We start from the raw sequence: 15,095 nt of genomic DNA on the forward strand, positions 1-15,095 counted from the left end.
AAATTAAATGACAGAACAAAATTAAGTAATTTGTAGAAGAACAAAGAAGACTTTGATTTCACTGCTATATCAGCAGGACAGCGGTGTTTGGCAGCAACTTCTAGAACCACTGTAAAAATAAAACCTTGCTGATCTGACTCACTTCTTTGAGGGAGAAGGTCTCACTGATGAAAACTCTCCTTGGGTGAATTGTATCTCAACAAACCCTACCAACAGAATGACTGGAAGAATTTCACAGGTTTCTCAAAGTCAATACTTGGAAAAAGGAGGGGTGTACATGTACATACAGTACTGTACATGCTAAAGAAATAATACTAGGCAAACACTGAAATGCAGAAAAGCAATTTTATTTGCAATTGCGTTTTTGGATGTAGACAAAGTATATGGCCACATCCACTTATACCTTTCCTGCAATTTTTGAACTTCACCATGTTCTACATATTTTATAAAATCTTCACTAAACTTGGTACATATGTTGATGGTGGACCTGTGGACAACCACACATAAAAAACTACTAACTGCTATATCATCCAAATATAACCAGATTTGCAAAACCTGTACACCCATTAAAATTAAAAGTCTTTACAATTACACGCATAGGTGGTGTTGCAATGAAAATATAATTTCTGTGAGGTCCTGGCAAAGATTACTGGCACAAATTCTCCCCCTGAGCAAGTGCTCGACCTATTTTTCTGCAATAGCATGGCTAACAACTCATGTATCACAAGGAACAGCAGTGGCAGCAGCTCCTAGCACTCAGGAAGTGCAAATTACTGTTACTCAAATTAATAATTTCTAAACATCCAAAACATCAGGTGTACTAAAGCCATTTAGTTTTAAGGATTCTTTTTCAATCAGACTGTATGTGGAGCCACATTGTTTGTCATCTCAAAACTATTTTAACGCATTCCGTCATGGCCTGATTGCCTGCCATTGCCCTCCTTGCCTTTTGTCACTCCATCTTCCTCTGTTCCCCTCCTCCTCTCTGTCTTAACTCACTTTATCTCTCTTTTCTTCCTAGCAGCTGGCTTGAATACTGATGGAGCTCACTCTGGATCTGATTAAGCCCCCACTCAGCAGAATCAGACAGTAGACATAAATATCTGGGGGCATCTGAGTGAGAGACGAGTCAGTTAAAGAGGATCGAGTGTAGATATGGTTTCTGCCGCTGATGAAAATCGATGCGACTTGACCGGTCGCAGAGTGACTCAACATGTCAGCTTTAAAGAGCCTGGCCATTATATCATTAGACCTAATTTCATCTTCCTCTACTTGTGTCTCCATTGTTAGTCATTTAGTGGGGATGCGCATGTAGATGATTCACAACTGTCTATTGTCATCATTTTCAACAAGCTTCAAACACCAATAGCAAAGGCTTTAAAAAGTGTGTGTGGAGATCATTTTTCCACTTTTAGATAAAGGAAGTTAAAATTCAAAAGCTGTTTGTAGGCCAGTATTCATGAAGGCAATGATTACTGTGTTATCATTTGTACCAAATAACAAAAACATTACACAGGAGTCATTTTATCCACAGCTGCTGAAAACTTCCTGATGACAGCGGATACCTTCTAAGATGAAGGAAGGGATGGCATTGACCCCGTTACTTGATGTTTCTCACTTCTGAGGTTGTTACACTAGTCTGAATCAGTGGACCAGTTTGTAAACTTAGTTCAGTTTTTTTTCACACAGAGAAAAATCCAAGCAGACCAAAATGCATCACTACAACTCACACAAGAGCATTCTCTGTTCTTTGGTTAAATGGGTCTGTGGTGGGTAGGACACTGTAAACATAATGTTTTATACTAGTGAACATCCCTAAGAAAGAAATTTGCTCTGCAACATGGACAAACAACATAGGTGGCATTTGCTCATAAATGGTAATTGCCAGGGAAATATACCAAACTATGCCAGCTGAATGGCAAATGGACTCTGAGAAAACATCTTGAGCAGCCTACAGTTGCCTGAGCAGGACAAGAGAGCGAATAATGAGCATGTACTATACAACAACATGCTTAACTCTAACCTACTAACCTGAAGACATAGTCCTTATTATTGGTCCAAATCAAGGACAGATCATGTCCCCACCTCAAATGAATCACTCCAGAGTCTGTTTGGGACTGTACCAAGAACACATCCAGTATCACTGAGATGTGGGCCTCATGTTAATGTGATCCCACCGTTCAGACAAACAGACATTCACCAGTAGTGCAGTTCTGAGTTTTGAGCCATATTGTCCCTGTGGTCTTTTGGTGTGGAGTCTGCATGTTCTTCCTATCTCCACGTGGTTTTTCTCTGGCTACTCCGGTTTCCTCCCACAGTCCAAACACATAAAATTTAGATTGACTAGTGATTCTAAATGCATGCACGTATGACTGGTTGATTGTCTGTAACTATCAGTCATGATGGACTGGTGACCTGTCCACGGTGTACCCCGCCTCTCTCTCCCAATGTCAGTAGGGATTGGCTCCAGCCCAGTACAGTACAGTATTATAGATAGGTGGATATGGATCATCACCAGTGTTATCTTCTTACTATGGTTGAAAACAGTGTTGGACACAACCGGCGATCAAAGTTAGAGGAGTGATTTCACAGGAGATTTCTGTAGTTTTTGTCTTTGCTTTTCTCACTACTTTCAAGTGGGCGAGATTCAATTGGAAATACAAAGTGATGTCATGTACTTTGGTGCATCAGTCAAACTTTGGCAGCATTCAAATCAAAATGCGACAGGAATTGAGGGGTTGTCAGTTGAATCAGATCAAACCACACCCACACGGCAGACAACCTTTGATGGTTAAAATCTCAATAAATAACACCAGAATGTTTTTCCCCCTTAATTTTAAGTAGGGGCGTTGATGTGTGTTCAGACAAAACACAATGCAATTTTTTCTGCTTGATTTTTTTTATATTTTATTGTTATTCTTAACACCCTAAGGCTAAATGAGATTTCTACACACTCCTGTAAGCAAATGGTTGGAAATAGGAAGCAAATGCAACTTCATCTGCCCAAGTCACTGCACAGAAAAATGAAGATTTTAAAAATTCAGGCACCACATCTCTTTGTAAAATCAGATAGATAATCTGACTTTATTGTAAACAGTATGTATAGGGAATATTTCTTTAGCATTAAAGTAGTTCCAACAAAAACCGCTGAGTGTCCAGGTATATTTCCATCTGATCTGAGCTGTGTCTTTAAAACACAGTGTTGAAATGGAATAGTTGCTATATTGCTTACCAGAGCCGTAGGTAGAAGATTCTGGGCCACCTGAAAAAATATTGAAGTGGGCCCCCACCCGCTAATGAAAAAAAAAAGACACTACCCGTGGTAGACGGTATTTTTCCCACGAAAATAAATCGTGCAACGAAATGACAATAGGCAAAGAATGTCTTGATCTACTGGGATACAGCAGCTCTTCTGGCCTCCCTCTCTTTCTTTTCATGGTGTTTCTGGTACCCTGATTTATGTTTTCGTTTCTTTTTCAATCGGTCAGTCAGTCAGTCTCCTTCTCTTCCACCAAGTTCATCTCTAAATTCAGCGGCCACGTCGACACTGATTGGTCCTGTTCACAAGCTAGGGTGGGACTTACGATTTATTGGGTCCCTTAGATGTTTGTCACTGACTGTATAATTAATAAATACCTTGCATCTGACTAAACCATTTTTAGGGAGGAGTGAAGAGACGATATTTGGAAAACTTCTTTCATCAAATTGCATGTTTCTGTGGTTTTCATTAAACTTTCTGGCATACAACTAATATAAATATCCCACTAGCGACAGCCCTGTTGTTTACTGTTTAATTACTATAAAATAAGCCAATAAAGAAATGTGTTGACACTTCTTTCACATTTTAATGGTTATGTTACTAAAATTTGTATACACGTGGACAAAATTGTTGGCACCCTTCCACTAATGAAAGAAAAAGACAGTCGTAATTGAAATTGACAAAGGTGATAAATAAAAAAATAACTCTAAATTAACTATGTAGACATTGTTTTTGTGGTTCAACAGTAGCATTTAAAAAAAACTGACTATTGAAACTGGCCAAGACAAAAATGACAGTTACCTTAATTTAATATTTTGTTTCACAACCTTTTGAGGCAATCACTACAATCAAGCGATTTCTGTAACTCTCAATGAGACTTCCTCACCTGTCGACAGGTATTTTGGCCCACTAGTCGTGAGCAAACTGCTCCAGCTGTCTCAGGTTTGAAGGGTGCCTTCTCCAGACTGCATGTTTCAGCTCTTTCCACAGATGTTCAATAGGATTTAGATCAGGGCTCATAGAAGGCCACTAAGAATGATTCAGTGTTTTGTTCTTAGCGATTCTTGGGTGTTTTTAGTTGTGTGTTTTGGGTCATTATTCTGTTGGAGGACCCATGGCCTGTGACTAAGACCAAGCTTTCTCACATTGGACAGCACATTTCCAGAATGCCTTGGATTTCATTGTACCCTGCACAGATTCAAGACAACCTGTGCCAGATGCAGCAAACCGCCCTCCTCCTCTATGTTTCTGTGAACATAGAGCTGATGTGACTTGCCAAAAAGCTCCAGTTTTGGTTCATCTGTCCAAAAGGCACTCTCCCAGAATATTTGTGGCTTGTCAATATGCATTTTGGCAAATTCCAGTCTCGCTTTTTAAAAATCTGCTTTCATCAGTGGAGTCCTCGGTCATCTTCCATTAAGTCCACTTTGGCTCAAACAGCAACGGATGATTGACACTGATGTACTTTGACCTTGTCGTTCTAATCTCTTTGCAAGTTGTTTTGGGCTCTGACCATTTGTATTATCCATCTTTTTAATTTGTCATCAATTTTCGTCTTGTGGCCATGTCCAGGGAGGTTGGCCACCGTCTCATGGACCTTAAAATTCTGAATAATGTGTGCAACTGTGGTCACAGGGATATCAACCTGGTTGGAGATCTCCTGAGACAACTCTCTCCTTAGCTTTCTGTGGTCCACATTCAGTGTGGAACACACCATGATACCAGGAACCACAGACCCCAAACTAATTTTCACCCTTTAAATATGCAGACTGACTGGTTACAAGTTTGAAGACACCTGTGATACTAATTACAGGACTCACTTTAGTTGTCCAGGCCAGTTTCATTAGTTAATTTTCAGTCAATTTTGATTTATTATTACTTTTTGTCAGTTTCAAGTTATTTTAGTGACAATTGTGGGTTTTTCTTTCTTTAATGGAAGAATACCAAGAATTTTGTCCATGTATAAATGAATCCCAACTGTAAAACAATGTCCATCAAGTGATCTGTATTCTACAACATATTGTCCCCTAAGACACGTGGTGTATTCAGTCAGTAGGGGAGATAAATCCACTGTTTCATGTTGTTGAGTAATTTTGAGATCTCAGACCAGCTCTCTTCTCTCTGGCACTGTTACATGCCAGAACTCACTCTCTTTTAGCAATGTTCAAATATTTCCACTAGAGGCTCCCTGCTGAGTGTAACACACAACCATTTTTCCTGTGGCCACACAAACACACACACTCATTGTACACTCCCTCAAGCTCTTCTCTTCAAACCCACTCCTCCAGAGCAGGGACCAGGGTGGATTGCTATTTGGCACTGAGGGCATTAGCCACTGATGTCTTAACACTTGTAAATGAACCCTCCGCCCCTCCTAATCTGTCACTTTAATGCACTATAGATTTTATTTCAGCCTCTGTACTATCACATTCTCAATAATAATCATCAAGCCGATGCTGTTGTCCCCTCCTGCAGAAATTAAATCTCACCGCTGAGTGCACAACTAATAAAAGATGTTGCCGGAGGAAATAAAAAAATAAATATGATGAATCATAAGCAGCGGGGATTTGTATTCAGATGTGAAAGACAATTACACAAAGAGTTTGAATTTATCAGCTGCTTCGCCTCTCAAAGGCTCAATAACAGGCCACTACCGCCGGGCACTGGGAGCTTCATACACACACCCAAACGCACACACACATACATTACTTTTATTGACATATATACACAGAGTTTACAAACAAACATGCTTATGTATATTATGCATGTAGTATTAAGCCACATGTACATTTGCTCTTTGAAACTACACACTTCTGCACATACACACACACAACAAACACATGCAAAGGGTTTTTTTATATACTGATGCGGTGGCCGTTGAAAATTAGTTCAAAATAATATTCAGTTTCTTTTTGACTGATTTTTCCTTAAAACTAAAACTTATGTTCTATCTCTAACAAATTTGTGATGTGACACATGTATATGCATCTAGAGATGCAGTGATTCAAAATGTCACAATTTTTTACCATAGTGGCATGGTGGCGTTGCGTCAGGAATGCAGTAGTTTAAATCCTGTATCCTGTATAATGTGCAGTTCACCAGGTGTCACAAAACCTATTAGCCCATTTGTGGAAACCAAAATATATAGGCAATGCTGCAGATAAATAATTATAATCTGTTACACTATGTTTTATGTATCTAGTCAAAGATCTTTTAAATATGGAACACAACAGTGTCCAGTTTTCTCTGAACCCCTCCCCAATCTGACCAGCGATGACATGTTTAACCGCATGTTGTCGTTCCGTCGTTGGCTGTCTAGGTGGTGTCCAGCAAACGATGTGGGATTCATAGACAATTGGGCCACTTTCTGGGGAAAACCTGGTCTGGTAGTGAGGGACGGCATCCATCCCACTTTGGATGGTGCAGCTCTCATCTCTAGAAATCTGGCCGAGTTTTTTAGCCTACCTAAAGTTTGACAATCAAGAGTGGGGACTGGGACGCAGGGACTCAGTCTAAAACGCCTCTGCGGTTTCCTTAGAGCCGTCACCCCCCTCAAACCACATAGAGATTATATCTGCCCCTCGAACATATAAATCAAATAAATCAGAAGTTAACAGAAGAGGAGTTATTCATAAAAACCTAATAAAAATTAAGACCACTCCTCTTATTGAACAGAAAAACAGAACTGTCAAATGTGGATTATTAAATATTATTATATTATTATATTCATCTAAATCTCTAGTAGTAAATGATTTGATAACTGATCACCAAATTGACTTACTCCGTCTTACTGAAACCTGGTTACAGCAGGATGAATATGTCAGTCTGAATGAATCAACCCCCCTCAGTCATAGAAATTATCATGTTCCTCGAAGCACAGGTCGAGGTGGAGGAGTAGCTGCAATCTTCCACTCAAACGTATTATTAAACTTTCATCCTCAGAACAGTTATAACTCATTTGAGAGCCTCAGTCTTAGTCTCTCACATCCAAACTGGAAAATACAAAAAACAATTCTACTGTCATTGTGTACCGTCCACCTGTCCCTTACTCAGAGTTTTTAACTGAATTTCCAGACTTCCTGTCTGATTCAGTGCTTAGTTCGTGGGAAATTTTAACATTCATGTAGATGTTGAAAATAATACTCTCAGCACTGCATTTAATTCAACATTAGATTCAATTGGTTTTACTCAAGATGTTAATAAGTCCATCCACTGTTTCAATCACACCCTTGATCTTGTTCTGACATATGGCATTGAAATTGAACATTTAATAGTTTTCCCCCAAAATCCTATTTTGTCAGATCATTCTTTAATAACTTTTGAATTTAAGATAATGGATCATGCAGCATTTGGAAGAAAATTCCAATACAGTAGATGTTTGGCAATACTGTTAATAAATTTAAGAAAATGATTCCATCTTTATTTACATCTATGCCATGTGCCAACACAGTGGAGGGCAGCTGCCTCAATCCTACTCCCCACCAAGTTTATTATATTGTTGACAGTGCTGTAGCCTCACTGTGTGAAACTCTTGATACTGTGGCCCCTCTAAAAAAGAAGTTAGTGAATCAGAGGAGATTAGTTCATATACATATTCGTACCTTAAAGCAGGCATCATGAACGCTGGAAAGGAAGTGGCATTACACAAATTTTGAAGAATTTTTTCTAGCCTGGAAAAACAGTCTATTAACATATAAAAAAGCTCTCCGTTAAGCCAGAACTGCATACTATTCATCACTAATAGAGGAAAATAAGAACAATCCCAAGTTTCTTTTCAGCACTGTAGCCAGGCTGACAAAAAGTCACAGCTCTGTTGAGCCCAGTGTTCCCTTAGCTCTCAGCAGTGATGAATTTATGAGTTTCTTTACAAATAAAATCACAACTATTAGAGATAAAATTCATCAGATGCTTCCTATACCTGCAATAAATGAATCTTCTACTACAGTAGCTCTTGAATCATCTATAAGACCTCAGTTATGTTTAGACTGCTTCTCTCCCATAGATCTCTCTGAATTCACATCAGGACCAAATCATCAATGTGTCTTTTAGACCCCTTCCTGACTAGACTGCTTAAAGACACCCTGCCATTAAATGAAGTCACCTTTATTAACCTTTATCAGGCTATGTACCACAGGCCTTTAAGACTGCAGTAATCAAACCCTTACTAAAAAAGCTTGGCCTTGATCCAGGAGTCTTGGCTAATTATAGACCAATATCCAACCTATCATTTATTTCTAAAATCCTTGAAAAAGCTGTTGCTAAGCAGCTGTCAGACCACTTACACAAAAATGAACTATTTGAAGATTTTCAATCGGGATTTAGAGCACATCATAGTACAGACAGCACTGTTAAAAGTCACCAATGAACTTCTCTTAGCCTCAGATAATGGACTTATTTCTGTACTTGTCCTCCTTGACCTTAATACTGCATTTGATGCTATTGACCACAGCATCTTATTACAGAGACTGGAGCATGTGACTGGTATCAGAGGAACAGCATTAAAATGGTTCCAATTCTATTTATCGGACAGATTCCAGTTTGTTCATGTCCATGATGAATCTTCCATGTCCACAAAAGTTAGTTATGGAGGTCCACAAGGTTCTGTGCTAGGACCGATTCTGTTCACCTTGTACATGCTTCCTTTAGGCAATGTTATTAGGAAGTACTCTTTTAATTACCACTGCTATGCAGATGACACTCAGCTGTATCTAGCTATGAAACCTGTTAACACAAACCAGTTAACCAGACTTCAAGCATGTCTCACTGACATAAAGGCCTGGATGACCAATAACTTTCTACTTTTAAATTCAGAGAAAACTGAAGTCATTGTGTTTGGGCCTAAAACCCTCAGAAATAACTTTTCTAACAATATAGCTACTTTAATTCAATTTCAATTCAATTTTATTTGTATAGCGCCAAATCACAATACAAATCATCTCAAGGCACTTTACAAAAACTAAAACTAAAAACCCAACAATTCCCTTATGAGCAAGCACTTGGCGACAGTGGAGAGGAAAAAACTCCCTTTAACGGAAGAAAAAAACCTCCAGCAGAACCGGGCTCAGTTTGGGCAGCCATCTGCCTCGACCGGTTGGGGTGAGTGGATAGAGCAGAGAGAAAAGAACAGCAACAATAAACAACAAATAGACACTGCAAGTTGGTGGGGCCAGTAACTGCACATCAGCGATAAACAGCTCCAGGACCAGGGACACCTGCAGAAGGTACAGAGAGAGAGAGAGAGAGAGAGAGAGGGAGGGAGAGAGCACAAACTAGGGGAGAGAGAGAGCACAAGGTTAGTAACATTCAATGGTGGAATATATATGAGGTGGGAGAGAAGGGGGGGGGGGGGGGGGGGGGGGGCTCAGTGCACCGATGGTCCTCGGGCAGTCTAGGCCTATAGCAGCATAACTAACTAAGGGATGGTTCAGGGTTGCCTGAAGCCAGCCCTAACTATATGCTTTGTCAAAGAGGAAGGTTTTAAGTCTAGCCTTAAAAGTACAGAGAGTGTCTGCCTCCTGAACCCAGGCTGAGAGCTGGTTCCACAGGAGAGGAGCTTGATAGCTAAAGGCTCTGCCTCCCATTCTGCTTTTGAGAACTCTGGGAACCACAAGTAGGCCTGCACTCTGAGAGCGAAGTGGTCTATTGGGATAATATGGTACTATGAGGTCTTTAAGGTATGAAGGAGCTTGATTATGAAGGGATTTGTATGTGAGAAGAAGGATTTTAAATTCTATTCTATATTTTACAGGGAGCCAACGAAGAGAAGCCAATATAGGAGAAATATGATCTCTCTTGCTAGTTCCTGTCAGGACTCTGGCTGCGGCATTCTGGATTAATTGGAGGCTTTTTATTAAGATATTAGGACATCCAGATAGTAATGAGTTACAGTAATCTAGCCTTGAGGAAACAAATGCATGGACTAGTTTTTCTGCATCATTTTGAGACAGGATGTTCCTAATTTTGGAAATGTTGCGCAGGTGAAAGAATGCAGTTCTAGAAATTTGTTTTATGTGTGAGTTAAAGGACATGTCCTGGTCAAAAATAACTCCAAGGTTTTTTACAGTAGTGCTGGAGGCCAGGGCTATGCCATCTAGAGTAGCTATAATTTTAGAAAAGTTATTTCTGAGATTTTTTGGCCCAAATATAATGACTTCTGTTTTCTCCGAGTTTAAAAGTAAAAAGTTACTGGTCATCCAGGCCTTTATGTCAGTTAGACAGGCTTGAAGTCTGGTTAACTGGTTTGTGTTAACAGGTTTAATAGATAGATATAACTGAGTGTCATCCGCATAGCAGTGGTAATTAATAGAGTGCTTCCTAATGATATATCCTAAAGGAAGCATGTACAGGGTGAACAGAATCGGTCCTAGCACAGAACCTTGTGGAACTCCATAACTAACTTTTGTTCGTGTGGAAGGTTCATCATGGACATGAACAAACTGGAATCTGTCCGATAAATAGGATTGGAACCACTTTAACGCTGTTCCTCTGATACCAATCACATGCTCCAGTCTCTGTAATAAGATGTTGTGGTCAATGGTGTCGAATGCTGCACTAAGGTCTAGGAGGACAAGTATCGAAACAAGTCCATTATCTGAGGCTAAGAGAAGATCGTTGGTAACTTTCAACAGTGCTGTTTCTGTACTATGATGTGCTCTAAATCCTGATTGGAAATCTTCAAATAGTTCATTCCTGTGTAAGTGGTCTGATAGCTGCTTAGCAACAGCTTTTTCTAGGATTTTAGAAATAAATGGCAGGTTGGATATTGGTCTATAATTAGCCAAGACTCCTGGATCAAGACTAGGCTTTTTGAGTAAAGGTTTGATTACTGCAGTCTTAAAGGCCTGTGGTACGTAGCCTGATACTAGAGATAAATTTACCAAGTCCAATAAAGATGAGTTCATTAATGGCAGGGTGCCTTTAAGCAGTCTAGTCGGGATGGGGTCCAAGAGACACGTTGATGATTTCGATGAAGCAACTACTGATGTAAATTCAGAGAGATCTATAGGAGAGAAGCAGTCTAAACATAACTGAGGTCCTACAGATGATTCAAGAGCTACTGTAGTAAAAGATTCATTTATTGCAGGTATAGGAAGCATCTGCTGAATTTTATCTCTAATAGTTGTGATTTTATTTGTAAAGAAACTCATAAATTCATCACTGCTGAGAGCTAAGGGAACACTGGGCATAGCCCTGGCCTCCAGCACTACTGTGAAAAACCTTGGAGTTATTTTTGACCAGGACATGTCCTTTAACTCACACATAAAACATATTTCTAGAACTGCCTTCTTTCACCTGCCCAACATTGCCAAAATTAGGAACATCCTGTCTCAAAATGATGCAGAAAAACTAGTCCATGCATTTGTTTCCTCAAGGTTAGATTACTGTAACTCATTACTATCTGGATGTCCCAGTATCTCCATAAAAAGCCTCCAGTTAATCCAGAATGCTACAGCCAGAGTGCTGACAGGAACTAGCAAGAGAGATCATATTTCTCCTATATTAGCTTCTCTTCATTGGTTCCCTGTAAAATCTAGAATAGAATTTAAAATCCTTCTTCTCACATACAAATCCCTTCATGACCAAGATCCTTCATACCTTAAAGACCTCATAGTACCATGTTATCTAAATGAAGCACTTCACTCTCAGAGTGCAGGTCTACTTGTGGTTCCCAGAGTTTTCAAAAGTAGAATGAGAGGCAGAGCCTTTAGCTATCAAGCTCCTCTCCTGTGGAACCAGCTCCCAGTCTGGGTTCAGGAGGCAGACACTCTCTGTACTTTTAAGGCTAGACTTACAACCTTCCTTTTTGACAAAGCGTATTGTTAGGGCTGGCTTCAGGTAACCCTGAACCATCCCTTAGTTATGCTGCTATAGGCCTAGACTGCCTGAGGACCATCAAATGCTGCTGTGTAAATACATGAGAATATATGGCACCAGTCCCAGTGCTAAAATAATGGCAGATAAATGGGGTAAATGTGCAGTTGTAGAATTTTGTTACAAGAAAGAAAAGAGGAAGTGAATAAGAAAAGGAAAGCAGAGGAAAAACAAAAACAAATTGGCACTCTTTCCAAGAGTGGGAAAGGGAGGCAGAAGTGAAAGAAAAAATCTGCTACAGGATTAATGGTAAACTTAGAAAAGTCTAAAGTTGAGGAAAATAAGAAAGGACAAATAGAAACGTAGGGCAAGAAAGTAGAAGCTATGTGTCGCAGGTTCTTCAAACTCCGATGGGAAAACATCAGACCCACAACGTGTTCAACCACGGCAACAATGGGATCACAACAATTCACCGCCACGATATGCTGTACGCTGTAGAAGTCTTCTCTCTGTGCTGCACGAATTAAACTGAGATGATTCATCACACTTGTGTTTGTTCTTGAGAATTAGCAACTCTCATGACCTAGAAGAAAATTCCATGACAGAAGTCCTCCAACAGCAGACTGCTATCGCTTTTTTATACAGCTATCCCTTTAGCTTTTATAACGGCTGCTGGACATCAACAGTGTGTGGAACATTGGCATGCTCACCAACACGCTTGTGCATGCCTCTCGCGGCCTTTGCACGAGGAGGCATCTTGTGATAACAGAAACGATTAGTTGATGGGCACTTGTAGGTGTTGTTTGTTCAGCAGTCAAAAACGGATCGAGCAGCAGTAGTCGGCTGTCTGTTTTATACAACGCAGACGACATAAGTTAGTCTAGTTGAGCAGAACGGATCTGATTGGGCAGGGCGGGGCGTGAGTAGAACGGGAATTAAATGGTGTCAGTGCCGCCAGTGTTAATGAGGGGGTAATTAGCGGTATTCAATGAGCATAATGAGCGTGAGTCAGGTGTTAAACGGGACCGTCGGGAGTAGATCGTGAGTCAAATGGCAATGATCGGCAGTGAGATTTTGCCTCCTGACACACTCCCAGCATTATGCCATCCTATTCACGCTGTTGCTGCTTAACTTCCAACCCATTCCTGCTCTACTGGTGTTGTCTAGATGTTATGGGGAAGTTTTTGGGCAGGTTCAAAGACAGCTGCCGACTATCCCGCTCCCGAGCCGTCCTCAGTGTTGCACAAACTGGTCTCTGTGCAGAATCTGTGAGGCGGGTGTTCTTTCCAGCAAGGAAACACTTTGTTCTGATGAAATTTGGCTGTAGTTCATCTGCCTTACAATGGTTGTAAAAGACATTGTATGTGTTTTAACAATGTTTCTCTATTAACTTAGTGATCCAAGAACTTGGAATCTTCCAACATCACTGAAATCTAGGTAGTTGGCTATCTGTTGTTATTGTCCCCCCACCCCTCGGGACCATAATTCACATCCTCAGTGATAACGTTAGATCTCATATATAAAAACAAAATGTTTCAAAAATCTGCAAGTTCTCATTTATGATAAGGACGTTTCCACGCCCACTATATATACATGTGTGTGTTTATGTTTTTCACTGTTCACGTGTAGTTATTATGACAAGATATCTGATCCTCTAGCACAAAAGTGAGTTTTCTGACTGGTATCTTAAATTTACATACTCAGTAATCACATTAGTTTTAGACTACACTGTTGTAGGTAATAAACTATAAACTTATTAACTTATACAGTAATAAACTAAAGATTTGCACACTCCTCTTTAAGCCGTAAAGATTAGACAAATGAGACTAAAAATTAAGATATTGTACTGCTGAAAAAATAAAAACATGTATGTTCATGCTAAACTCGCTGCAGTTAATAAAGTATGCAGCTGAAACAAGGTTTGGAGTGACTGTTGGCATTCAGGCAACGTGATAGAGAAAGTTGATGGTGCAGTTATTTAACGTTATTTGGCACGAATGAGTGAATATCATAATGCACTTTTGCTTGTTGTTATGCCTAGCCTACATTCTTCATAGGCTAATTTAGACTACAATTGGTATAATTAGAAATGCGACTTATACACCAAAGTGAGTTATATGTATTTTTTTTAATTCAACAAGACTGTTTTTGCTAAAAACGAGTAATATTCATGTGCAATTTATTGTCCGGAAAATCCATTCGTTGTAAAAATTGTGCATGAACACATCATGACACTTTATCTGCTCCATAACTTACTGGGAAATCCAGATAAATATAACATTAAGTTAAATGTGTCCTTGTGATGAAGCTGCGGAGAATTATCACATATCTGCAGCTCCTCTCACAATTTCCATTTCTGTTCACTCTCGCCACTCTCACAGCATAGCTTTTGACTGCAGAAACGTCATTTTATTTCAGTGAAAAATCTCTAAGAAAAACATTCAGTTGGACACAAACAGAACCCCAGATGGAGGGCGAGTGTAACAGACAAGTTTCTAAGATGAGCTCATCATACAAGTATCACACCTTGTTTCCACTGCCTCTAAGTGGTCAGTTATTGAAAAACATTTACAAAGCAAACAAACAAAACAAAGAAACAAACAAAAACTGTTATTCTTGATAATCCACAGTAAACATAAGACTCCATAGTAAGTAGCTCAAGGCCTTTGTCTTACGCCTTGTGTTATTCCAGTTTTGTTTCTTTATAAAACCTAAGCCTTTACATCTGTATTGTCATTTTTTTGGTGATTCACATTCTTCATCCTGGCTCTTGGACTACAAATCTAAAACTGTGATGGCTGAGAGATTACCTGGCCACAATGTTGTCACAACATTCACTCAGGAATATTGGGCTCAGTGCCACTTGTGATTATACTGAGGAATACGTAACGCAAACAGTGCTGGAATGGCAAACTGATGAGGATGAGGCATCTTTGACATGACAGAAGCAGATGGAAACAGTGAAAACATTTGGCTGTGAGGGAATAGTTTGGGCTTTAGTTTCAGATAGAAGTATTTTCAGAAA

The sequence above is a fragment of the Mastacembelus armatus genome, chromosome 15 (genome assembly GCF_900324485.2).
Source record: "Mastacembelus armatus chromosome 15, fMasArm1.2, whole genome shotgun sequence".
Lineage (NCBI taxonomy): Eukaryota > Metazoa > Chordata > Actinopteri > Synbranchiformes > Mastacembelidae > Mastacembelus > Mastacembelus armatus.